Source organism: Eumetopias jubatus, unplaced genomic scaffold (assembly GCF_037043125.1).
Source record: "Eumetopias jubatus isolate StellerSeaLion01/CBP00866 unplaced genomic scaffold, mEumJub1_p1.0 scaffold_11, whole genome shotgun sequence".
Lineage (NCBI taxonomy): Eukaryota > Metazoa > Chordata > Mammalia > Carnivora > Otariidae > Eumetopias > Eumetopias jubatus.
In genome coordinates this window covers 52397857-52424523 of record NW_028274817.1, presented here as the reverse complement: position 1 = coordinate 52424523, position 26667 = coordinate 52397857, and the positions used below count along the sequence as shown (strand labels likewise).

Here is a 26667-nt window from a genome sequence, read left to right as displayed (position 1 = left end):
TTGTTTCATGCAGTAATACTTGACCTACAGTATAGTAAGTTATAAGCTGGTTAGAGTTCAGATGCTTAAACCAAATTATTATGTAATTTAAATCTGGAAAATCTGGAATGGCATGCTGGCTTTAAATTTTTCTAATATTGCAGGGTGCCTGGGTGGCTCAGTTGGTTAAGTGACTGCCTTCGGCTCAGGTCATGATCCTGGAGTTTCAGGATCAAGTCCCACATTGGGCTCCCTGCTCAGCAGGGAGTCTGCTTCTCCCTCTAACCCTCTTCCCTCTCGTGCTCTCTATCTCTCATTCTCTCTCTCTCAAATAAATAAATAAAATCTTTAAAAAAATAAATTTTTCTAATAGTGCAGGAAAGAAGATCTCTGATAAAAGAAATGTGTATAAATTACGAACTTTGCAAGGTGGAAATTTGTAATAAGGATGTTGTGTTCATAAAACTATTGATATGCTAAAAGTATTAAAATGTTTTCTCTATAAGATAATATTGCAGTGTCAAGGTACATAGACCTTGTCCTTAGAAGATATGAGTTCAAATTATGGCTATGTCTACTTGCAGGTTGTTTATGTGATCTTAGGAAAGTTTTTGAAACTCTTTGTGCCTTACTTTTGTCATCAAAAAAAAATGCAGATAGTACCTATCTGATAGGATTAGTGTGAAAATTATACAAGCTAATCCATGTAAAATGCTGAGCAGAATGACTGACACATGTAAATAATTACATACATTATATATATATATTCGGTATTATTATTACTATTTTATTAAAGCAAAAATGGTTCTGTCAAATAAAATAACAATGAAAAAATAAAATACATACATTCCAAGATAAAAGAAGAAAGGGAAAAATGGAAATTCTATTTTTTAAGTTTTCTATTTTTTTAGCTTTGCAAATTCTTTTTTGAAAATTTTTATTTGAGTATATTTGACACACATTGTTATATTAATTTCAGATATACATCATAGCTTACTTCTTTCTATGCTCACTACAAGTGTAGCTACCATCTGTCACCATAGAATGTTACTACAATACCATTGATTCTATTTCCTATGCTGTGTCTTTTAAGTTTTCTACTTCTTTATTAAAATAGTCAAAATGTCTTAATTCTTTTTTTTTAAAGATTTTATTTATTTATTTGACAGAGACATAGAGAGAGAGCACAGATAAGCAGAGCGGCAGGCAGAGGGAGAGGGAGAAGCAGGCTCCCCGCTGAACAAGGAGCCCGACGCGGGACTCGATACCCAGACCCTGGGATCATGACCTGAGCCAAAGGCAGATGCTTAACAACTGAGCCACCCAGGCGCTCCCAAAATGTCTTAATTCAAACTTTACACTTCCAAGTTATAAGATAGCCACAAATGTGTGACTGTTGATAATAACCATTAAAATTAGTAGGAACACTTTTATTTTTATCTATGAGTAAAATTGAACCCATAGGTCATTTCTGTATCATAAAATATCAAATCTCTGCAGAATACTTGACATTAATAAGTATGCTTTATGGAAAGAGAGTCTATGAATTGTCTTCCATTCAAATCCTCTATGGGATTTTCTCAGCCCTGGCTGTCAGTTGTCTATTTGCACTGTATAATAAATCATATTTCTTCTAACAGACACAACATAACTTCCTCTTAGTCTGTCCTTCCAAACTGATAAATTGCACTTTTACCAAGTACTAGTTTATTTTTATGATAACCCTAATACCTTTGGAGAAGTGGCTTATTGTATAGCTAATGAAACATAAACTTTAAGGTGCTTTGTTTGCATGGGTCTTTTACAAATCCTAGGAGAGAGCCTAGCAAATTTAGATTTATAATTTTGGATTATTTTCCTTAAAAAGGACCCAACTCAAATTGTATAAACTTAAAATCCTACAAATCCTGGGTTTCTCCCTGTCTTAAAATATTATTAGATGCTCTTAACACTATGAAAACTAGTGAATATATGAAAGAAGTGTTAAAGAAATGTTTTCCTCTCTGATTCACTTTTTTTTAAAATTGAGATATAATTGACATATAACATTGCATTAGCTGTAGGTGTGCAATATAATGATTTGATATAGGTATGTATTATAAAATAACAACTACAATAATTTTAATTAATATCCATCACCACATATAGTTACTTTGTTGTGACGAGAACTTTCAAGATTTATTCTCTTGGGAACTCTCATATATACAATATAGTATTGTTAACTATAGTCTCATTAAATCCCCAGAACTTATTTATCTTATAAATGGAAGTTTGTATTTTTTGACCACCTTCACCCATATCCCTCTGCCCTCCCCCTGGAAAACACCAGTTTGTTCTCTGTGTCCATGTGTTTGGATTTTTGTTCTTGTTTTAGATTCGATATGTAAGTTAAATCATACAGTATTTGTCTTTCTGTCTGACTTATTTCACTCAGCATAGTGCCCTCAAAGTCCATCTATGTTGTGGCAAATGGCAAGATTTCCTTCTTTTTAATGGTTGAACAATATTCCATTGTATATTATGTATGATACATGTATCTTACAATAAAATATATGTATTATATGTGATAGATATCATGTATGATATATGTCATATTTCCTTTTTAATTTTTTTTATTTGGGTATAGCTGACATATAATATTACATTAGTTTTAGGTGTAACACATACTGATCCAACTTCTTTATATGTTATGCTATGCTCACCCCAAGTGTAGTTAACATCTGTCGCCATAAAACACTATTACAACATCATTGACTATATTCTTTATTCTGTGCCTTTTTTTTCTTTGACTTATTAATTCCATAATGGAAGTCTGTATCTTCCACTCTCCCTCACATATTTTGCCCATTCCCCCAGCCCTCTTCCCTCTGGCAATCATCAATTTGGGCTCTGTACTTATAGTTCTGATTTTGCTTTGGTGTGTTTATTCATTTGGGTTTTTTCAGCTTCCACATATGAGAAAAAGTGTATGGTATTTTTCTTTCTCAGTCTGACTTATTTTACTTAGCATAATACCTTTTATGTCCATCTATGTTGTCACAAATGGCACTATCTCATCCTTTTCTAAAGCTATGTAATATTCCATAATTCCATATATATATATATATATATACATGCACACACTCATATGTACATACACATATACATATATATAGGCACCTTGGTGGCACAGTTGGTTAAGCATCAAACTTTTGGTTTTGGCTCAGGTCATGATCTCAGGGTCACAAGATCGAGCCCCACATCAGGCACTGTGCTCAGCACAGAGTCTGTTTGAGAATCTCACTCTCCCTCTGCTCTTCCAGCTCATTCTCTTTCTCTCTCTCTAAAATCTATCATCTATCTATCTATCTATCTATCTATCTATCTATCTATCTATTTATCTATTTATCTGGCTGTGCCATTTTCCCAACACCATTTATTGAAGAGACTATCCTTCCAAACTGGTAAGTTGTATTTTTACCAAGTATTACTTTTAAATTGCTGAAGTTTGCATATGCAAAATTAAGAAAAAAGTGTGTGAGGTGGGTGAAATGGATGAAGGTTGTCAAAAGGTACAAACTTTCAGTTATAAGGTAAATAAGTTTTTGGAAAGTAATGTACAGCATGCTGACTGTAGTTAACAATACTATATTGCATATTCAAAAGCTCCTAAAAGAGTAAATCTCAAAAGTTTTCATTATATGAAAAAAACATTTTAACTATGCGTGGTGATGGATGTTAACTAAACTTACTTTTGCAATCATTTTACTATCTACCTACCTATCTATCTACCAGATCATTATGCTGTACACCATTAACTAATACAATATCTGGACCTTGGCCAGAGTGTGGCAAGTTTTAACTAGGTATGCTCTGGTCTGTTTGTTAAATGAGACCTGAAGTTACTTCTGCTAGAATGGCAGACTTGCAGAACACTATAGTTGATAGGCATGTGTGTGGAGGTTTCTGCTGATCTTCTAGGGAAGGGGCCTGTTGTGCTGGTCTTTAGACACACTTGCCAGAGAAAAGCAGTACCAGCAGGGCACAGGGAGGGTGGGACTTGGTATAAGCAGGTTACCCAGCCAGTGTTGGTGCTGTGCTGTTTACTGAAGTTGGTTTATGCTGAGGGACAGGGGAGGGAAGTGGCACCAGCCATCTCCTTTTCCCTGGAGAAGGAAGTCAGTGCTTGCTAGTCTCAGGGAAACACTCTCAGAAGGGGAATAATTTCCCAGTGTGCATTGCAAGCACTTTTCAGATCACTATTTTCAATCTGTCTGCCTCCAGTTTGCTTACCTGCCTGGAGCAGCACAGTGCACCTTGGGTTCTATCCCAGCCAAGCCTGCTGACTTAAAACTCCAAACTTCAGGGAACTCAAAGTATCCCAGCCAAGACTGCTGACTTAAAACTCCAAACTTCAGGGAACTCAAAGTAATCTTGAAAAAGAAAAGCAAAGCTGGAGACATCACAATTCCAGACTCCAAATGATATTACAAAGCTGTAGTGATCAAGACAGTACGGTTCTTGGACAAAAATAGACACATAGATCAATGGAACAGAATAGAACACCCAGAAATGAACCCATAACTATATGGTCAACTAATCTTTGACAAAGTAGGAGAGAATATCCAATGGAAAAAAGACAGTCTCTTAAACAAATGGTGTTGGGAAAACTGGACAGCCACATGCAGAAGAATGAAACTGGACCACCACTCTTAAACCATACACACAAAATAAATTCAAAATGGATGAAAGACCTAAATGTGAGACAGAAAATCATCAAAATCTTAGAGAAGAACATAAGCAGTAATCTCTTTGACATTGGCCCTTACAACTTCTTACTAGATATGTCTTCTGAGGCAAGAGAAACAAAAGCAAAAATAAACTATTGGGACTTCATCAAAATAAAAAGCTTCTGCATAGCAAAGGAAACCATCAACAAAACTAAAAGGCAACCTATGGAATGGGAAAATATGTTTTCAAATGACATATCTGGTAGTGTTAGCATCCAAAATATATAAAAACTTATTACACTTAACACCAAAAAACACAAATAATCCAGTTAAAAGATGGGCAGAAGACATAAACAGACATTTATCCAAAAAAAAAAAAAAAAAGACATTCAAATGGCCAACAGACACATGAAAACATGCTCAACATGCTTTCATCGGGGAAATCCAAATCAAAACTACAATGAGCTATCACCTCACACCAGTCAGAATGGCTAAAATTAACAACACAGAAAACAGCAGGTGTTGGTGAGGATGCAGAGAAAGGGGAACCTTCTTACACTGATGGTGGGAATGCAAACTGATGCAGCTACTGTGGAAAACAGTATAGAGGTTCCTAGAAAAGTTAAAAATAAAACTACCCAATGACCCAGCAATTGCACTACTATCCTTGTACCCAAAGGATACAAAAATACTAATTCGAAGGGATACTCCAGTGTTTATAGTAACATTATCAACAATATCCAAATTATGGAAAGAGCCCAAATGTCCATCAACAGATGAATGGATAAAGAAGATATGGCATATATATACACAAAACCATACACACAATGGAGTATTTCACAGCCATAAATATGAATGAAATAATGCCATTTGCAACTATATGGATGTAGCTAGAGATTATTATGCTAAGCAAAATAAATCAGTCAGAGAAAGACAAATATCATATAATTACACTCATATGTGGAATTTAAGAAACAAAACAGATGAACATATGAGAAAAAAAGTCAAGCCAAGACACAGACTCTTAACTCTATAGAACAAACTGAGGGTTGCTGAAGGGGAGGTGGGTGGGGAGATGGGTAAAATGGGTGATTGGTTGTGGATGGCACATTTAATCATGAGCACTGGGTGTTGCATGTAAGTGATGAATCACTAAATTCTACACCTGAAATTAATATTACACTGTATGTTAATTGGAATTTAATAAAAACTTAAAAAAGAAACATAATTTTATATGTTAATTGTATCCCAATAAAACTGGAAAAGATAATTGAATGTAAAATTTTTTAAATAATTAAACATTTTATTTTTTGTAACACTCTTTTTTTTTAAAGATTTTATTTATTTATTTATTTGAGAGAGAGAGAATGAGAGAGAGAGAGCACATGAGGGGGGGAGGGTCAGAGGGAGAAGCAGACTCCCTGCCAAGCAGGGAGCCTGATGCGGGACTCGATCCAGGGACTCCAGGATCATGACTTGAGCCGAAGGCAGTTGCTTAACCAACTGAGCCACCCAGGCGCCCTGTAACACTCTTCTATTAAGATTGAAAATTTTCACTATTCCTGAACTGTAAACAATGTGAAACCAAAATATCAAAGGAAATACATCATGGATCACATATCACAGTGAAAAGTCTTTTAATTTTCTTTTTGCCAATATACAATCAATGCATAACGTTTAAATAAAACTGAATTCTTTATTAGGGAAACATTTTTGCTTATGCTCTTTGCTTTATCTTTCTGTGCCTTTGTCTTTTGTTTGGCTTTCAGCAATTCTGCTTGGATAGCTTTATCTTCTGGTGCTATCTCCAGAGCTTTCTTTAAGATCAGCCAATGCTTGATCCTATTCTTTTTTTTATTTTACTATTATTTTTTAATGAATATATAAGGTATTTGTTTCAGGGTTACAGGTTTGTGATTCAATAGTCTTAAACAACACCCAGCACTCACCACAACACATACCCTCACCAATGACCATCACCCAGCCACCCCATTCCTCCAACTCCCATTCACTCCAGCAACCCTCAGTTTGTTTCCTAAGATTAAGAGTCTCTTATGGTCTGTCTCCCTCTCTGGTTTCATCTTGTTTTTTCCTCTCTTCCCCTATGATCGTCTGCCTTGTTTCTTTTTTTTATTTTTTTAAGATTTTATTCATTTATTTGAGAGAGAGAGAATGAGAGAGAGAGAGAGAGAAAGAGCACATGAAAGGGGGGAGGGTCAGAGGGAGAAACAGACTCCCTGCCGAGCAGGGAGCCCGATGCGGGACTCGATCCCAGGACTCCAGGATCATGACCTGAGCCGAAGGCAGCCGCTCAACCAACTGAGCCACCCAGGTGCCCCCTCTGCCTTGTTTCTTAAAATCCATGAATCAGTGAGATCATATGATAATTGTCTTTCTCTGATTGACTTATTTCTCTTAGCATAATACTCTCTAGTTCCATCCACATCACTGCAAATGGCAAGATTTCATCTTTTTGATGGCTGTGTAATATTCCATTTTATATATCTGCTGCATCTTTATCCATTCATCTGTCAATGGACATCTGAGCTTTTTCCATATTTTGGCTATTGTGGACATTGCTGCTATAAACATTGGGGTGCACATACCCCTTCGGATCACTACACTTGTATCTTTGGGGTAAATACCCAGTAGTACAATTGCTGGGTCATAGGGTAGCTCTATTTTCAACTTTTTGAGGAACTTCCATACGGCTCTCCAGAGTGGCTGCACTGCTTGCATTCCCACCAACAGTGTAGGAGGGTTCCCCTTTCTCTACATCCTCGCCAACATCTATAGTTTCCTGATATGTTAATTTTAGCCATTCTGACTAGTGTGAGGTGGTATCTCATTGTGGTTTTGATTTGGATTTCCCTGATACCAAGTGGTGTTGAGCACTTTATCATGTGTCTGTTGGCCATTTGGATGTCTTCTTAGCAGAAATGTCTGTTCACGTCTTCTGCCCATTTCTTGATTGGATTATTTGTTCTTTGGCTGTTGAGTTTGATAAGTTCTTTAAAGGTTTTAGATACTAACCCTTTATCTGCTATGTCATTGCAAATATCTTCTCCCATTCTGTCAATTTTGTTGACTGTTTCCTTTGCTGTGCAAAAGCTTTTTATCTTGATGAAGTCCCAATAGTTCACTTTTGTCTTTGTTTCCCTTGCCTATGGTGACGTGTCTAGCAAGAAGTTGATGTGTCCAAGGTTGAAGAGGTTGCTGCCTATGTTCTCCTCAAGGTTTTTGAAGGATTTCTGCCTCACATTTAGGTCATTCATCCATTTTGAGTCTATTTTTGTGTATGGTGTAAGGAAATGGTCCAGTTTCATTTTTCTGCATGTTGTTGTTCAATATTCCCAACACCATTTGTTGAAGAGACTGTCTTTTTTTCCATTGGATATTCGTTCTTTCTTTGTCTAAGATTAGTTGACCATCAAGTTGAGGGTCCATTTCTGGGTTCTCTATTCTGTTCCATTGATCTGTGTGTCTGTTTTTCTGCCAGTATCATACTGTCTTGATGATGACAGCTCTGTAATAGAGCTTAAAGTATGGAATTGTGATGCCACCAGCTTTGGTTTGCTTTTTCAACATTCCTTTGGCTATTCACGGTCTTTTCTGGTTCCATACAAATTTTAGGAGTATTTGTTACAGTTCTGGGGAAAAAAATTGATGGTATTTTGATAGGGATTCCAATGAATGTGTAGATTGCTCTAAGTAGCATAGATATTTTAACAATATTAATTCTTCCAATCCATGAGCATGGACTGTTTTTTCATTTCTTTGTGTCTTCTTCACTTTCTTTCATGAGTATTCTATAGTTTTCTGACTATAGATCCTTTACCTCTTTAGTTAGATTTATTCCTAGGTGTCTTATGGTTTGAGGTGCAATTGTAAATAGGATTGACTCCTTAATTTCTCTTCTGTCTCATTGTTGGTGTGTAGAAATGCAACTGATTTCTGTGCATTGATTTTATATCCTGCCACTTTACTGAACTCCTGTGTGAATCTTAGCAATTTTGGGGTGGAGTCTTTTGGGTTTTCCACATAAAGTATCATGTCATCTGCAAAAAGTGAGAGTTTGACTTCTTCCTTGCCAATTCAGATGTCTTTTATTTCTTTTTGTTGTCTGATTGCTGAAGCTAGGACTTCTACTATTATGTTGAACAGCAGAGGTGATAGAGGACATCCCTGCTGTGTTCCTGACTTTAGCAGGAAAGTTCTCAGTTTTCCCGATTGAAAATGATATTCACTGTGGGTTTTTCATAGATGGCTTTTATGATATTGAGGTATGGACCCTCTATTCCTACAATGTGAAAAGTTTTAATTAAGAAAGGTTGCTGGGGTGCCTGGGTGGCTCAGTCATTAAGCGTCTGCCTTCAGCTCAGGTCATGATCCCAGGGTCCTGGGATCGAGCCCCACATTGGGTTCCGTGCTCTGTGTGAGGTCTGCTTCTCCCTTTCCCACTCCCCTCTGCTTGTGTTCCCTCTCTCGCTGTGTCTCTCTCTGTCAGATAAATAATAAATAAAATCTTTAAAAAAAAGGTTGCTGTACTTTGTCAAATGCTTTTTTCTGTATTTATTGAGAGGATCATATGGTTCTTGTCCTTTCTTTTATTTATGTAGTGTATCACATTGATTGATTTGCTGATGTTGAACCAACCTTGCAGCCCAGGAATAAATCACACTTGGTCATGGTGAATAATAATTGTACTGTTGGACCTTACTGGCTAGTATTTTGGTGAGAATTTTTGCATGTATGGTATTGGTCTGTAATTCTCCTTTTTGGTGGGGTCTTTGTCCGGTTTTGGGATCAAGGTAATGCTGGCCTCATAGAAAGAGTTTGGAAGTTTTTCATCAATTTCTATTTTTTGAAATAGCTTCAGAAGAGTAAGTATTAGTTCTTCTTTAAATGTTCGGTAGAATTCCCCTGGGAAGCCATCTGGCCCCGGGCTCTTGTTTGTTGAGATATTTTTGATGACTGCTTCAATTTCCTTGATGGTTATGGTCTGGTCTGGTTTTCTATTTCATCCTGGTTCAGTTTGGGTAGTTTATACATCTCTAGGAATTCATCCATTTCTTCCAGATTCTCAAATTTGTTGGCATATAGTTGCTCATAATATGTTCTCTTTCTTTTTTTCAAATTTTACCCAATATTTTATTTATTTTATTTTTTATTGTTATGTTAATCACCATATATTACATCATTAGTTTTTGATGTAGTGTTCCATGATTCATTGTTTGTGCATAACACCCAGTGCTCCATGCAGAAGGTGCCCTCTTTAATACCCATCACCAGGCTAACCCATCCCCCTACCCTCCTCCCCTATACAACCCTCAGTTTGTTTTTCAGAGTCCATCGTCTTTCATAGTTCATCTCCCCTTCTGACTTACTCCCCTTCATTCTTCCCCTCCTGCTATCTTCTTCTTTTTCTTTTTTCTTAACACATGTTGCATTATTTGTTTCAGAAGTACAGATCTGTGATTCAACAGTCTTGCATAGTTCACAGCGCTCACCATAGCACATAACCTACCCAATGTCTATCACCCAGCCACCCCATCCCTCCCAATCTCCACCACTCCAGCAACCCTCAGTTTGTTTCCTGAGACTAAGAATTCCTCATATCAGTGAGGTCATATGATACATGTCTTTCTCTGATTGAATTATTTCACTCAATAACACCCTCCAGTTCCATCCACGTCATTGCAAATGGCAAGATCTCATTCCTTTTGATGGCTGCATAATATTCCATTGTGTACATATACCACTTCTTCTTTATCCATTCATCTGTCGATGGACATCTTGGCTATTTCCGCAGTTTGGCTATTGCGGATATTACTGCTATAAACATTGGGGTGCACGTACCACTTCGGATCTCTACATTTGTATCTTTGGGGTAAATACCCAGTAGTGCAATTGCTGAATCGTATGGTACCTCTATTTTCAACTGTTTGAGGAACCCCCATACTGTTTTCCAGAGGGGTTGCACCAGCTTGCATTCCCACCAACAGTGTAGGAGGGTTCCCCTTTCTCCACACCCGTGCCAACATCTGTCATTTCCTGACTTGTTAATTTTAGCCATTCTGACTGGTGTGAGGTGGTATCTCATTGAGGTTTTGATTTGGATTTCCCTGATGCCGAGCGATGTTGAGCATATTTTCATGTGTCTGTTGGCCATTTGGAAGTCTTCTTTGGAAAAATGTTTGTTCATGTCTTCTGCCCATTTCTTGATTGGATTATTTGTTCTTTGGGTGCTGAGTTTAATAAGTTCTTTATAGATTTTGGATACTAGCCCTTTATCTGATATGTCATTTGCAAATATTTTCTCCCATTCTGTCGGTTGTCTTTCAGTTTTGTGGACTGTTTCTTTTGCTGTGCAAAAGCTTTTTATGTTGATGAAATCCCAATAGTTCCTTTTTGCTCTTTCTTCCCTTGCCTTTGGTGATGTTTCTAGGAAGAAGTTGCTGCTGCTGAGGTCGAAGAGGTTGCTACCTGTGTTCTCCTTTAGGATTTTGATGGACTCCTGTCTCACGTTTAGGTCTTTCAACCATTTGGAGTCTATTTTTGTGTGTGGTGTAAGGAAATGGTCCAGTTTCATTCTTCTGCATGTGGCTGTCCAATTTTCCCAACACCATTTGTTGAAGAGACTGTCTTTTTGCCATTGGACATTCTTTCCTGCTTTGTCAAAGATAAGTTGACCATAGAGTTGAGAGTCCATTTCTGGGCTCTCGATTCTGTTCCATTGACCTATGTGTCTGTTTTTGTGCCAGTACCATACTGTCTTGATAATGACAGCTTTGTAAAAGAGCTGGAAGTCCGGAATTGGGATGCCGCCAGCTTTGCTTTTCTTTTTCAATATTCCTCTGGCTATTCGGGGTCTCTTCTGGTTCCATACAAATTTTAGGATTCTTTGTTCCATTTCTTTGAAAAAAGTGGATGGTATTTTGATGGGGATTGCATTGAATGTGTAGATTGCTCTAGGTAGCATTGACATCTTCACAATGTTGATTCTCCCAATCCATGAGCATGGAACATTTTTCCATTTCTTTGTGTCTTCCTCAATTTCCTTCATGAGTATTTTATAGTTTTCTGAGTACAGATCCTTTGCCTCTTTAGTTAAATTTATATCTAGGTATCTTATGGTTTTGGGTGCAGTTGTAAATGGGATTGACTCCTTGATTTGTCTCTCTTCTGTCTTGTTGTTGGTGTATAGGAATGCCACTGATTTCTGTGCTTTGATTTTATATGCTGCTACTTTACTGAATTCCTGTATGAGTTCTAGCAGTTTTGGGGTGGAGTCTTTTGGGTTTTTCACATACAGTATCATATCATCTGCAAAGAGCGAGAGTTTGACTTCCTCTTTGCCGATTTGGATGCCTTTGATTTCTTTTTGTTGTCTGATTGCTGGGGCTAGGACTTCTAATACTATGTTGAATAGCAGTGGTGATAGTGGATATCCCTGCCGTGTTCCTGAACTTATTGGAAAAGCTGAGAATGATATTCGCTGTAGGTTTTTCATAGATGGCTTTTATGATATTGAGGTATGTACCCTCTATCCCTATACTCTGAAGAGTTTTGTTCAAGAAAGAATGCTGTACATTGTCAAGTGTTTTTTCTGCATCTATTGAGAGGATCATATGATTCTTGTTCTTTCTTTTGTTAATGTATTGTACCATGTTGATTGATTTGCGGATGTTGAACCAACCTTGCAGCTCAGGGATAAATCCCACTTGGTCGTGCTGAATAATCCTTTTAATGTACTGTTGGATCCTATTGGCTAGTATTTTGGTGAGAATTGTTGCATCAATGTTCATCAAGGATATTGGTCTGTAATTCTCCTTTTTGATGGGGTCTTTGTCTGGATTTGGGGTCAAGGTAATGCTGGCCTCATAAAATGAGTTTGGAAGTTTTCCTTCCATTTCTAATTTTTGGAACAGTTTCAGGTGAATAGGTATTAATTCTTCTTTAAATGTCTGATAGAATTCCCCTGGGAAGCCATCTGGCCCCGGGCTTTTGTTTCTTGGGAGATTTTTGATGACTGCTTCAATTTCCTTAGTGGTTATAGGTCTGTTCAGGTTTTCTATTTCTTCCTGGTTCAATTTTGGTAGTTGATACATCTCTAGGAATGCACCCATTTCTTCCAGGTTATCTAATTTGCTGCCTTAGAGTTGCTCCTAATATGTTATAATTGTTTGTATTTCTTTGGTGTTGGTTGTGATCTCTCCTGTTTCATTCATGATTTTATTGATTTGGGTCATTTCTCTTTTCTTTTTGATCAGTCTGGCCAGGGGTTTATCAATCTTGTTAATTCTTTCAAAGAACCAGCTCCTAGTTTCTTTGATCTGTTCTATTGTTCTTTTGGTTTCTAGTTCATTGATTTCTGCTCTGATCTTTATTATTTCTCTTCTCCTGCTGGGTTTAGGCTTTATTTGCTGTTCTTTCTCCAACTACATTAGGTGTAGGGTTAGGTTGTGTATTTGAGACCTTTCTTGTTTCTTGAGAAAGGCTTGTATTGCTATTTACTTTCCTCTCAGGACTGCCTTGGCTGTATCCCAAAGATTTTGAACAGTTGTGTTTTCATTTCCATTGGTTTCCATGAATTTTTTTGATTCTTCCTTAATATCCTGGTTGACCCATTCATTCTTTAGTAGGATGCTCTTTAACCTCCATGTATTTGAGTTCTTTCTGACTTTCCTCTTGTGATTGAGTCCTAGTTTCAAAGCATTGTGGTCTGAAAATATGCAGGGAATAATCCCAATCTTTTGGTAACGGTGGAGACCTGATTTGTGACCTAGGATGTGATCAGTTCTGGAGAATGTTCCATGTGCACAATAGAAGAATGTGTATTCCGTTGCTTTGGGATGGAATGTTCTGAATATGTCTGTAAAAGCATTTGGTCCACTGTGTCATTTAAAGTCTTTATTTCCTTGTTGATCTTTTGCTTAGATGATCTGTCCATTTCAGTCAGCGGGGTGTTAAATTCCCCCACTATTATTATATTGTTGTCAATGTGTTTCATCACTTTTGGTATTAATTGCCTTATATAAATGGCTGCTCCCATGTTAGGGGCATAGATATTTACAATTGGTAGATCTTCTTGTTGGATAGACCCTTTAAGTAGGATATAGTGTCCTTCCTCATCTCTTATTACAGTCTTTGGTTTAAAATCTAATTTGTCTGATAGAAGGATTGCCACCCCAGCTTTCTTTTGGTGTCCATTAGCATGGTAAATGGTTTTCCACCCCCTCACTTTCAATCTGGGGGTGTGTTTGGGTCTAAAATGAGTCTCTTGCAGACAGCATATTGATGGGTCTTGTTTCTTAATCCAGTCTGATAGCTTGTGTCTTTTGATTGGGGCATTTAGCCTGTTTACATTCAGGGTAACTATTGAAAGGTATGAATTTAGTGCCAGTGTATTGCCTGTAAGGTGACTGTGGCTGTATATTGTCTGTGTTCCTTTCTGATCTATGCTGCTTTTAGGCTCTCTCTTTGCTTAGAGGACCCCTTTCAATATTTCTTGGAGGGCTGGTTTCGTGTTTGCAAATTCCTTTAGTTTTTGTTTGTCCTAGAAGCTTTTTATCTCTCCTTCTATTTTCAATGACAGCCTAGCTGGATATAGTATTCTTGGCTGCATATTTTTCTCATTTATTGTTTTGAAGATATCTTGCCAGTCCTTTCTGGCCTGCTAGGTCTCTGTGGATAGGTCTGTTGCCAATCTAATATTTCTACCATTGTAGGTTACATATCTCTTCTCCCGAACTGCTTTCAGGATTTTCTCCTTGTCTCTGAGACTCGTAAGTTTTACTATTAGATGTTGGGGTGTTGATCTATTTTTTACTGATTTTGAGAGGGGTTCTCTTTGCCTCCTGGATTTTGATGCCTGTTTCCTTCCTCACATTAGGGAAGTTCTCTGCTATTATTTCCTCCAATATACCTTCTGCCCCTCTTTCTCTTTCTTCTTCTGGGATCCCAATTATTCTAATGTTGTTTCGTCTTATCGTATCACTTTTCTCTCGAATTCTGCCTTCGTGATCCTGTAGTTGTTTCTCTCTCTTTTTCTCAGCCTCTTTATTTTCCATCATTTGGTATTCTATATCACTGATTCTCTCTTCTGCCTCATTTATCTTAGCACTTAGTGCCCCCATTTTTGATTGCACCTCATCAATAGCCTTTTTGATTTCGACTTGGCTAGATTTTAGTTCTTTTATTTCTCCAGAAAGCGTTTCTCTAATAACTTCCACGCTTTTTTCAAGCCCAGGTAATATCTTTAAGGTCATGATTCTGAACTCTAGGTCCAACATCGTACTAATGTCCTTATTGAGTAGGTCCCTGGCTGATGGTACTACCACTTGTTCTTTTTGCTGAAGTGATTTTTTTCGTTCTGTCATTTTGTCCAGAGGAGAATAGATGAATGAGAGAACAAAATGCTAACAGGTTAACAACGTCCCCAGCAAATATACTGTATAAAAATCAGAAAAGACCTGAAACCAGGGAAAAAGAAAGGGAAAGAAAGAAAAAAGAAAGAGAAAAAAAAGAAAAAAGATAAAAACAAAAACAGAACAATACAAAAAAAGCAGAATATGATCAAATATGATCATGTTAGTGCATAGATCAGTGCCACACACTAGATTTTGGGCATATTTTGGTCTGTTAGAAAAAAGTGCCTCCTGAAATTTTAAAGGAAGAAAGACATATATGTACAAAATAAGGGTTGATGCAATGAAGGGAGGGAAGATCACTGTAACGAAGAAAATTATAAAAGATTTTATAAAAGGAATTGATAGATAAGTTGTTTGAAAAAAGAAAGAAGATTAAAAAAAAAGAGAAAAGGGAGAGAATGTGATCAGGCAGGAGACTAGAACAAAGCCATATACTAGTGATTTAGGGTATATTTTGATCTGTTAGAAGAAACTGTATCTCAAAATTTTAAAGAGAAAACAACTTATATATATATATGCCAAAAATAAGGGTAACTACTATGAAGGGATAAAATATGACTCTAAAAATGAAAAATAAAAAATGTTTTCTTAAACAAGGGATTGATAAGATGTTGGTTGAAAAAGGGAAAAAAATAAATTAAAAAAAAACAGTAAAAAATATTAACTTTGATGAACTAATGAATCATGGTAAAAAAAAGCCATGAATTCTATGTGCAGTATTCCCCTAGCGCTGGAGTTCTCCCGTTCTCCTTGATCAGTAAACTTGGTCTTGGCTTGCTGGCTGTTCGTGCTAATCTTCTGGGGGAGGGGCCTGTGGCTGTGGTTTCCAAACGTCTTTGCCGGAGGCTGAGTTGCCCCGCCCTTGTCTGTCTGGGCTAAGCAAGCTGCTCGGGTTTGCTCTCAGGAGCTTTTGTTCCCTGCAAGCTCTCGGTACAGCTTTGGAGGACCAGGGCGAAAATGCTGACCTCCCAATCTCCACCGGAAGAAGCTGAGAACTCGGGGCCCCGCTCCTCAGTGCACCCGCAGAGAAAAGCAGTCACTCCCGTCTCCCTGGTCTCTGGCCGCACTCCATGCTCACCCGGTCTGTGACGGAGCATTTGTACCTCTGGCACCCGACCCCATGTGGAGTCTCCAAACCCAGCAGATCCCTGCGGTGCATTCCTGCACCACTCCTCCCAGGGGAGAAAGGGGAGTCTCCCCGGCTCTGCCATTTGTTGGGTCCCTGCTGGAGGTGCAGTGGCCCGACTGGGCCGCGGATCACAGTTTATGGCAATCCCGAGCTGAGAGCCCGCGCCTCGGCTCTGTCTCTGCAGCCAGCTTCCCTGCTCCGATACCTGGGAGCTCTGCCGCACTCAGGCACCCCTGGTCTTTCTGTGACCCCAAAGGTCCTGAGACCACACTGTCCCGGGAGGATTCCACCCCTCACTTAGCCACTGCAGCAACGTCCCTGAGCCAACTTCTAAAAGGTCCAATTTTGTGCTCTGCGGCTCTATCACTTGCCAGAAGCAGCCAACGGAGGCCCCCTCCCCCGCCATCTATCCTCCCGAATATCGCCTCGGATTCACTTCTCCACACGTCCTACCTTCCAGTAAGTGGTCGCTTCTCTGTTCAGAGAGTTGTTGCTACTCTCCTCTTCGATCTCCTGTTGAGTTCGTAGGTGTTCAGAATGGTTTGATCCCTATTCAGCTGAATTCCTGAGACCAGATGAAATCTAGGTCTCCTACTCCTCCACCATCTTGCTCTGCCCCCTCATAGTATGTTCTTTTAATTGTTTGTATTTCTTTGGTGTTGGTTGTTATCTCTCCTCTTTCATTCATGATCTTATTTATTTGAGTCCTTTCTCTTTTCTTTTTGATGAATTTGGCCAGGGGTTTATCGATCTTATTAATTCTTTCAAAGAACCAGCTTCTAGTTTTGTTGATCTGTTCTACTGTTCTTTTGGTTTCTATTTCACTGATTTCTGCTCTAATCTTTATTATTTCTCTTCTCTTGCTGGGTTTAGGCTTTATTTGCTGTTCTTTCTCCAGGGTTAGGTGTAGGCTTAGGTTTTGTATTTGACATCTTTCTTGTTTCTTGAGAAAGGCTTGTGTTGCTATATACGTCCATCCCTCTTAGGACCGCCTTTGCTGCATCTCAAAGATTTTGAACAGTTGTGTTTTCATTTTCATTTGTTTCCATGAATTGAAGAGAACTGTTTGGGCAGTCCAAGATAGCGGAGTATTAGGAGACCTTAATTTTGTGTCGTCCAATGATTTCAGCTAGATAGCTATCAAACCATTCTGCATACCTGCAAACTCAACCAGAGATCAAGGAAAATAATAGCTGCAACTTTTCAAATAAAAAAGCAACCACTTTCTGCAAGGTAGGAGGTGTGGAGAAGTGAATCTGAGGTGATAAATAGGAATACAGACTGCATGGGGTAGGGAGCCACCATCAGCCAGCTACCGGAAAGTGATAGAGAAGCAGAGCACAAAATTGGAAGTTTTAGAAGTCTGCTCTGGTGAGGGATATCACTCAGGTGGCTAAGCAGGGGCAATGTGGTCTCAAGATCCTCAGGGTCACAGGAAGACTGGGGGTGTTTGAGTGTAGCAGAGCTCCCAGGTATTAGAGCAGGGAAGCTGTCTGCAAAAAGTGAGCCCAGGAGTGGGCTCTCAGCTTGCGGTTGCCATAAACCATGATCCGCAGCACATTTGGGACTCTGATCTTTGAGCAGTGGCCCAACAAGTGGCAGAACTAGGGAGAGTCCCCTTCCTTCCTCGGGGAGGAGCAGCATGGGAACGCACTGCAGGAGTCTTCTGGGTTTGATGGCTCCAAATGAGGTCGTGTGCCTGAGATAGAAACACTTGGTCACAGGCTGGTGAGCACAGAGTGCAGCTTGAGACTAGGGAGACAGCAGTGATAGACTGCTTTTCTGTGAGGGCTCATTGAAAAGTGGGGCCCTGAGCTTTTGCCTTTGGGGCCAGACATTGGGAGGCCGCCACTTTCATTCTCATTCTCTAAAGCTGTGTGGAAAACCTTCAGGGAACAAAAGCTACAGAGTAAACCAGAACATATTAATAGCCTGGTCCCCGGCAAGGGCAGTGCAATTCCATCTAGGACAAAGACATTTAAGAATCAATGCAACAGGCCTCTCCCCCAGAAGATCAGGAAGAATATCCAGCCAAGACCAAGTTTACCAATCAATAAGAACTGCAAAACTCTAGCATTAAGGGAATACAGCACATAGAATTCATGGCTTTCTTCCCATGATTCTTTAGTCTTTCAACTTTAATTTTTAAATTTTACTTTCTTTTAATTTTTTAAATTTTCTTTTAATTTTTAAAAAAATTTTTCTTCTTTCCTTTTTCAACCATCTTCTTATCTTATGAATTCCTTTTTTAAAATCTTTCATTTTCATTTTTAGAGTCATATTATTTCTCTTCATTGTATTTAACCTTACTTTTGTACATATATTTGTTTTTCTTTCTTTAAAATGTTGGGATTTAGTTTCTTCTAACAGACCAGAATACATTCAAAATCTAGTATATGGTTCTGTCCTATTCACCCGCCTGATCATATTCTTTATTTTTTTCTCCTTTTCTTCTTTTTTTTTTTGTTAAAGTCTTTTTTAATTTTCACCTTTACAGTAACATTCTAGCCTCTCAATGTATTTAATTTTATTTTTGTATATATAAGTTCTTCTTTCTTTACAATTTTGAGATGTATTTCCCTCTAACAAACTGACCAAAATACACTCAGGAGATAGTGTATTGCTCTGTTCTGTTCACCTGTTTATTTCCCTTCCTTTTTGTTGTTGTTGTTGTTGTTTTTGTTTTTAATTTCAATTTTTACAGTTACATTCTATCATTTCTTTGTATTGAATTTTATTTTTGTACATATACTAGTTTTTCCTTCTTTACAGTTTTGGGATCTAGTTTTCTAAAAAACAGACCAAAATGCACACAGAACCTAGTGTATTGCTCTATTCTGGTCACCTGTCTGATTATATTACCCCCCCCCCCAGTTTCGGGTCTCTTCTGATTTTTAGTGTATATTTCTCTGGGGTCGTTGTTGCCCCTTTAGTATTTTGTTCTCTTGTTAATCTATCTTTCTCTGTACAGAATGACAAGATGGAAAAACTCACCTCAAAAAAAAAAAAAAAGAACAAGAGGCAGTACTGACTGCCAGGGACTTAATCAATATGGATATTAGTAAGATGTCGGAACTAGAGTTCAGAATAACAATTATAAAGATACTAGCTGGGGTTGATAAAAGCATAGAAGACACTAGAGAATCCCTTTTTGGAGAAATAAAGGAACTAAAATCTAACTAACTCGAAATAAAAAAGGTTATTAATGAGATGCAATAAAAAAATGGAGGCTCTAACTGCTAAGAGAAATGAAGCAGAAGAGAGAATTAGGGGTACAGAAGACCAAATAGTAGAGAACAAAGAAGCTGAGAAAAAGAGAGATAAAGAAATACTGAATCATGAGGGGAGAATTTGAGAGATAAGTGATTCTATAAAGTAAAACAATATAAGAATAATTAGGGTCCCAGAAGAAGAGGAAAGAGAGAAGGGGATAGAAGGTATAATGGAGCAAATTATAGCAGAGAACTTCCCTAATCTGGGGAAGCAAACAGGTATCAGAATCCAGGAGGCACAGAGAATTCCCTCAAAATCAATAAAAACAGGTCAATATACCGACATCTAATAGTGAAACTTACAAATCTCATAGACAGAAAATCCTGAAAACAGCTCAGGACAAGAGGTCTGTAACCTACAAAGGTAGAAATGTTAGACTGGCAGCAGACCTATCCACAGAGACCTGGCAGGCCAGAAAAGACTGGCATGATATATTCAGGGCACTAAAGGAGAAAAATATGCAGCCAAGAATACTTTATCCAGCTAGGATGTCATTCAAAATAGGAGTGATAAAAAGCTTCCAGGACAAACAGGAACTAAAATAAATTGTGATCACAGAACCAGCCCTACAAGAAATATTGAAAGGGGTCTTCTAAACAAAGAGAGAACCCAAAAGTAACATAGATCAGAAAGGAACAGAGACAATATACAGTAACAGTCACCTTACAGGCAATACAATGATACTAAATTCATATCTTTCAAAAGTTACCCTGAATGTAAATGGGCTAAATGCCCCAATCAAAAGACACAGGGTATCAGTTTGGATAAAAAAGCAAGACCAATCCATATTCTGCCTGTAAGAGGCTCATTTTAGACACAAAGACACCCCCAGATTTAAAATGAGGGGATGGAAAACCATTTATCATGATAATGGACATCAAAAGAAAGCTGGGATGGCAATCCTTATATCAGACAAATTAGATTTTAAACCAAAGACTGTAATAAGAGATGAGGAAAGACACTATATCATAATTAATTAAAGGGCCTATCCAACAAGAAGATCTAACAATTGTAAATATTAATGCCCCTAACATGGGAGCATCCAATTATACAAGCCAATTAATAACAAAATCAAAGAAACACATCGATAACTTTAACACCCTCCTCACTGCAGTGGAAAGATCATCTAAACAGAAGACCAACAAGGAAATAAGGGCTTTGAATGACACACTGGACCAGATGGACTTCACAGATATTTTCAGAACATTCCATCCCAAAACAATAGAATACACATTCTTCTCGAGTGCACATGGAACATTCTCCAGAATAGATCACATCTTGGGTCACAAATCAGGTCTAAACCCATACCAAAAGATTGGGATCATTCTCTGCATATTTTTGGACCACAATGCTTTGAAACTGGAACTCAATCACAAGAGGAAAGTTGGAAAGCACTCAAATACATGGAGGCTAAAGAGCATCCTACTAAAGAATGAATGGACCAACCAGGAAATTAAAGAATAATTTTAAAAAATCATGATCCTATTTTAATCCTTGCCATCTTTGAGCTGTATGGTACAACGTTTTGGTTATTTGGTGGATCTATTTCAAGAGCCTCCTACAACTGTCAATTGCTGCCTGCCAATTTGACATCTCCTGTTAATAAGCACCAATATTCAGCACACACCTTAAAGCTATAGGTTGTAGTTTCAGTCTATCTGCTTTCTCAGTAACAGCCTTTCAACTTCCCACATATCTTAAAATTTTGTATATTTTCTTAATGGCTATCTCCCAGTTCTGGGATTTGAAAAAAAAAATTTCCATTTTTTTAAAGTCTTCTCTTATTAGTAAAATTTTATCTACATATTTTAAATCTATATCTGCATCTTCAGGGAGATCTGAGTGACTCACCAGAACCATCTTTTAGGAATATGCCCCAATGATCTCCCTCTTTCAATTCTCTGCATTCTGCAATAACACATATTTTGGCAGGTTTTTCACCTTTCACTTCTACATTTTCCAATATCTTTGCCACACCCATTCCTTTAATTACTTGGCCAAATACCATATGTTTCCCATCCAAATGAGGAGTTGGAACTGTTGATAAAGTACTGAGAAGCATTTGTATTGCAACTTGCATTTGTCATGCTCAATAAACCTTCTTGATCAAGCTTATAATAGAAATTTTTATCTTCAAATTTTTGACCATAAATACTTTCTCCACCAGTCCCATTTTGATTTGAGAAGTCTCCACCCTGAACCATAAATTTCTTAATAATTCATTGGAAAGGGCATTCTTTGAAATGGAGAGGTTTACCAGTGGTGGGTCCAATGCCTTTTTCTCCTGTACTCTAGGCATGAAAATTTTCTGCAGTTTTGGATACAATATCTGCAAATAATTCTAAGGCAATTCAACCAACTCACTCCCTTCTGATGTCCATGTCAAATAAGACTCAGAGGACTGTGGTCAGAGGACTTAGTCTGGAGGACAGGTGTGACATTTAAATTGCAGATGTGCTTGGGAGCAGACTCAGAGAACCTCATGGACACCCTGCAGCTCAACCTGAGAGGCTTTCTTTTAAAAATAAAATAAAATAATTTATTTTATTTAAAGATTTTATTTATTTGTGTGTGTTTGTGTGTGTGTGTGTGTGAGAGAGAGAGAGAGAGAGAGAGAGAGAAAGGGCACAAGCAGGAGGAGTGGCAGGCAAAGGGAGAAGCAGGCTCCCAGCTGAACAAGGACCCCAATGTGAGACTCGGTCCCCGGACCCTGGTATTATGACCTGAGCCAAAGGCAGACGCTTAATCAACTGAGCCACCCAGGCATTCCCCCTACAAATAAATGAATCCATTCCTTTTTTAATGCCTTCTTCACATTATATTTTTCAAAATAGGAAAAAGAACAAAATATAGAGCCAGCTTTGAGATAAAAATTTGTGGTAATTAGATGTGTTACTTTTGTCTTCATTTAGGATATATTGGTAAATGTGATGTTTGAGGGATTTTATTCTTGTTTTGGTTGTGTTGATATTTTGTTACTTAATTGGTCACTGTGGATACAAACAAGTTACTTTTAACTAAACTACCCTTTTATACTTGCCCATTTATTCCAAATACTGTCTTTTTAGTATAATCGTTTTTCCTATAATTACTCCCTTGCTCGTAATTTACTTGTGGAAAACATACTTGCTGGGGATGCAAGGACCTCTGTTATATTGTCAGCACTTCAGTCTTACAATGTCCAGCCAGTATGGCTGATTCATTAGGCTATATAGCAGACAACAATGATTTTGTTCTGGTCAAGAAGAAGGTGGGAAATCCAGCTATTTCTTTATTATTATTTAATCTTTCTTCTGATCTTTGTAGGTTTTTTTAATGCTTCATAAAGAGGTATTTCTACAAAAATTCATCTCAAAATGCTTTTTGAAAAAGTTACTGTTGACTAATCATCTCATTAGTAAACTCTGCTTAGCTTTCTCATGTTCTAAATGATATATAGCATTTTGGCTTTAAGTTCCTGACCAAAATATTTTGATAGATTTTCTTTTTCAAGCAAAAGAATTTTGCAACAAATTAATAGGTCTTGATGAAAAGATTGGAGGTAATTGTTCTAGTTCTTTGATCTTTGAACACTCAAATCTGGCAGCGTAGCTTAGGAGTGGTCAGTCACAATTTTAAAAAGTGTTTTTATGCCCACCATTTTATGTGACATTACAGACGCATTGTTGATGTAGGCATCAGTTTTCTACCCATTTGAAAATAAGGAAACTAAGACATAGCACAATGCAAATGACTTCTTAAAGGTCAACTAATATGTAGCAAAGAATTAGAATTTGAATTCGAGTTTTATGAGTCCAAAATCTTGTTCTTGTTACTACATCTTGCTGTCTCCCACAAAAGTTTTGGCTCTGAATTGCATTGTTAAATTTGTCTGGCTCTCATCAGTCAGATAGTAAATTTAGGATCCTGGGATGGAGAATTAAAAACAGTGTTTCTCTGTTAATATACCTGAATTTTCTCATCTACATATAGGGAGAGGGAAAAATAGTGGTGTTTTATAGATTTCATTAAGAATAAATTTGAGTGTGTACAGCATCTTGATAAAAGACAATTCATTGATTTCTTCTCTCAATTTCTCCATATCCTGAAGTTGTAAAGAACTAAAGAACCATGTTCAAGTGTTACAAATTATAAAATGCAAAAGAATAGAAAAAATGCTCTTACATTGCTGTGAAACTTTTAAGTACTTTTGTCAAATTCCCACCCATACTCCTCCATACACACATCATCAACCTGTTAAATATGAAGAGTTGTATCAATGAAGACTAACTTACCCCAAATATAACAAAATCAAGTAAGAGTAATAATAATAATTATTGTTTTTCAAGTTTTCACTTCACATTTTATTAGAACATTTGCAAGTGTTAGAAATATTCACATACATATTGCTGTGGGGGGGTGATTGAGGCGGGCAGGCACTCAATGACTGATTGGCGATGTCTGCCACAGGTGTGGCTGTGTGGGAAGGATTGGTGTTGAGAGGCTGCTATCCCTGACCCCTAGCCCTGGGCAGCCACTCACAACTCATCAGCTGTGAGTGAAGGAAGTTTAAAAAAATGGGTCAGAGTGAAGTGGTAAGAGACCCTTCTGGAGTTGGACTCCGCTTCTCCCGAGCTGTGCTTCTGTTTCCTAATGTCTCTGGCCCTGCTCTGTGTTGTCAGCGGTCTTGAACTGTAGAGCCACAATGCACGCAGCCAGCACGGGGACGGGGAGAAGGACAGAGGGTGCACTGATGAGGCCATGTTTCCCAGACTTGGATCTTTGATGTATGACCTTTGTGATTTGTTGTTGTCACATCTGGGGTGTTCCTGTGCTATTTTTTTTATTTAATATGTAATTTTAAAATGGACTCAATTTTACTTAAATATGTGTATCTTAAAAGCAGTGTCTATCACTGTCACAAGCCAAGAGGAGCATCACTTGCCGGAAATAGATGAAAACCTTCAAAATAAAGACAATGAAAACAAAACAATGGTCTTAAATTCCAGCTAGATACTGTTGCTTGCCAAAAGCTTTCAGACAGAAGCATGCTGTCTCTTGGTTAACAAGGGTGGATAAGCCAAGTGTTAGAGATTCATTGGCACAAAACTGAGGTTTTCCTTAGGAGAAGGATTGCAGAATTAGGAAGGGAGTAGCTTTCTAATTGTGGGATTCCCTGTTGCTGAAAACATTTGGTAAACAGCCCTCTACACCAGTGGAGCGGCCTTGGTAAGGGCTGGTGAAGGCAGGCTTGGGAGGACGTTGGATGCCAAGCCAGAAGGGAGTGGTGTGTTGGCGGGCAGTCTTCCTGGATACTTTGGGGGGCTTGTGTGGGGGCACGGGAGCAGTTTATTTCAAAGCACACTTATTGATGAATCAGGCTTCGCTGCTCCCCAGTTGGATATTCCCATTCAGGCAAATAGTTCCCCCTTTGGTCCAGTGGTTGGTGAGAGGAAGCCTGCCCAGTGGACCTACACCTGTCTTTAAACAGGCACCAAATAGCATCCCCGTTCCTCTGGAAGCGTCCCATGTTACTTGAGCTCCCGTGAGTTCTGGGCATGAAAAAAATAAAATCGAGCTGGTACCACATCCCAGCGGCTTGTGGCGGGGGTGTGTGCAGTTGGATTATTTTTATTTATGATGGCTGATTCACAATCGTCTCCATGGCGATGGGGGGAGCTGAAGGCTGAGGGAAGAAGTCATTCCCCGCATTATTAAATGACCCAATGAAAGGTAAAAAGCCCTCAAACACATTAAGGATTAATTTAACGTCATGGCCTTGCCTGGCGGGTCATTACCCGTCCCTGCTACAGATGTTGGCATTTCTATTTCCAGAGTGTTCTGAACAGAGTGTGGCTCATCTGTTTGCATTTGAATGTCACTCTTAGCTCAAATGCAGCCAGATGCTGAGGGTCAGAAGGGTCACTAACGACTTCATCAGGAGATGCTTTCTGCCATAGAATATTTGGGAAGGTGTTCTTGATGCCAGTTTGTGTGTACATGTGTGTGTGTATTTCTTAATGCACTTGAACACATATAAAATAATTTTAAGAAATATAACCATACAATGGACACACATGTACCTACCACATAGGGTAAATGCGTGACATGCAAAGGATGACAATATGTCTTGACATCCCCAGACAGTCCCAGCTTTTTCTTGTCTTAGCAAAATCCTTAATTATATTCCTCTTCACTCTCAAAAGCATGTTCGGGTTTGGATGAGAGATTATATGTCTGCTATCTTTGTAAGCCTCCTTCGTGTCACTTCTCTTTCACACTAAGACTTGCACTTGGGAGACTGAGCCGTGTTGCTGTGTGTGGTGGCAATCCCTCCATGTCTATGGCTGTATACTAGTCCACTGCAGTAACGTATCACAATTTGTCCATTTTTCTGCTGGCAGACATTTGGATTGTCTCTTGCTTTTTGCTCTGATGAACAATGCTGCTCTGAACATTTTTGTGGGTGTATCCTGATGCACACGTGCGTACCTTCTCTTGGCTCTGTGTCTAGAATTGCTGAGTTCAGTGCATCTTCAACTTGACTAGGTGGTGCCAAACTCTTTTCCAAAGTGGTTGTACAGGTTTATGCCCCCACCGTCAATGTGGAGGTGTTCTGGTGGCTCTGTGTCCTTGGCAACGCTTGGCGCCAGACTGTGCAATTTTTACCAGTCTGATGGGTGCAAAATGGTATGTCATTGTACATTTACATCTCCAGTGTTGTCTGGGACTGTTGCTAGCTTGTTGTTAGCTTGCCCAAATCTGGGGTTCAGATGAGGATGTTTGCCTTCCTGTAAATAGGAGACCAGAATTCTCCAATTTTACCTTTATAGTAACAAAGTTATTTGGACCTCTCTTAGACCTACTTCTTTGCCTTTGTTGGTTGAAAACATGGGTGGGAAAAAGGGGTTGTACTTAAGGGTGTTGAAAAGGAAGAACTCCCATTTTTCTTTTCCCTCAAACTACGTCCAGAACACTCTGACACCTGATGTGTGGGGCTTTCTTCCATAAACTGACTCAGATGCTCGCTGGGTATCCTGCACTTGAACTCCGTTCTGACCGTGTTTACCTGCAGTAAGTATCAGATCCCACAGGTTAAGGTTATTATTATAAAATAAGGTGAATATAAAAAAAAAGAAAATCCCCAAATAACAGTCAGTGTTTT

At 38.4% G+C, this 26667-nt stretch overlaps 1 pseudogene; it reads right to left on the bottom strand.

Annotated features, from left to right (window-relative positions):
- Positions 1-6325: 6325 nt before the first annotated feature.
- On the bottom strand, positions 6326-25032 carry LOC114207464 (peptidyl-prolyl cis-trans isomerase D pseudogene; annotated as a pseudogene).
- Positions 25033-26667: the final 1635 nt, after the last annotated feature.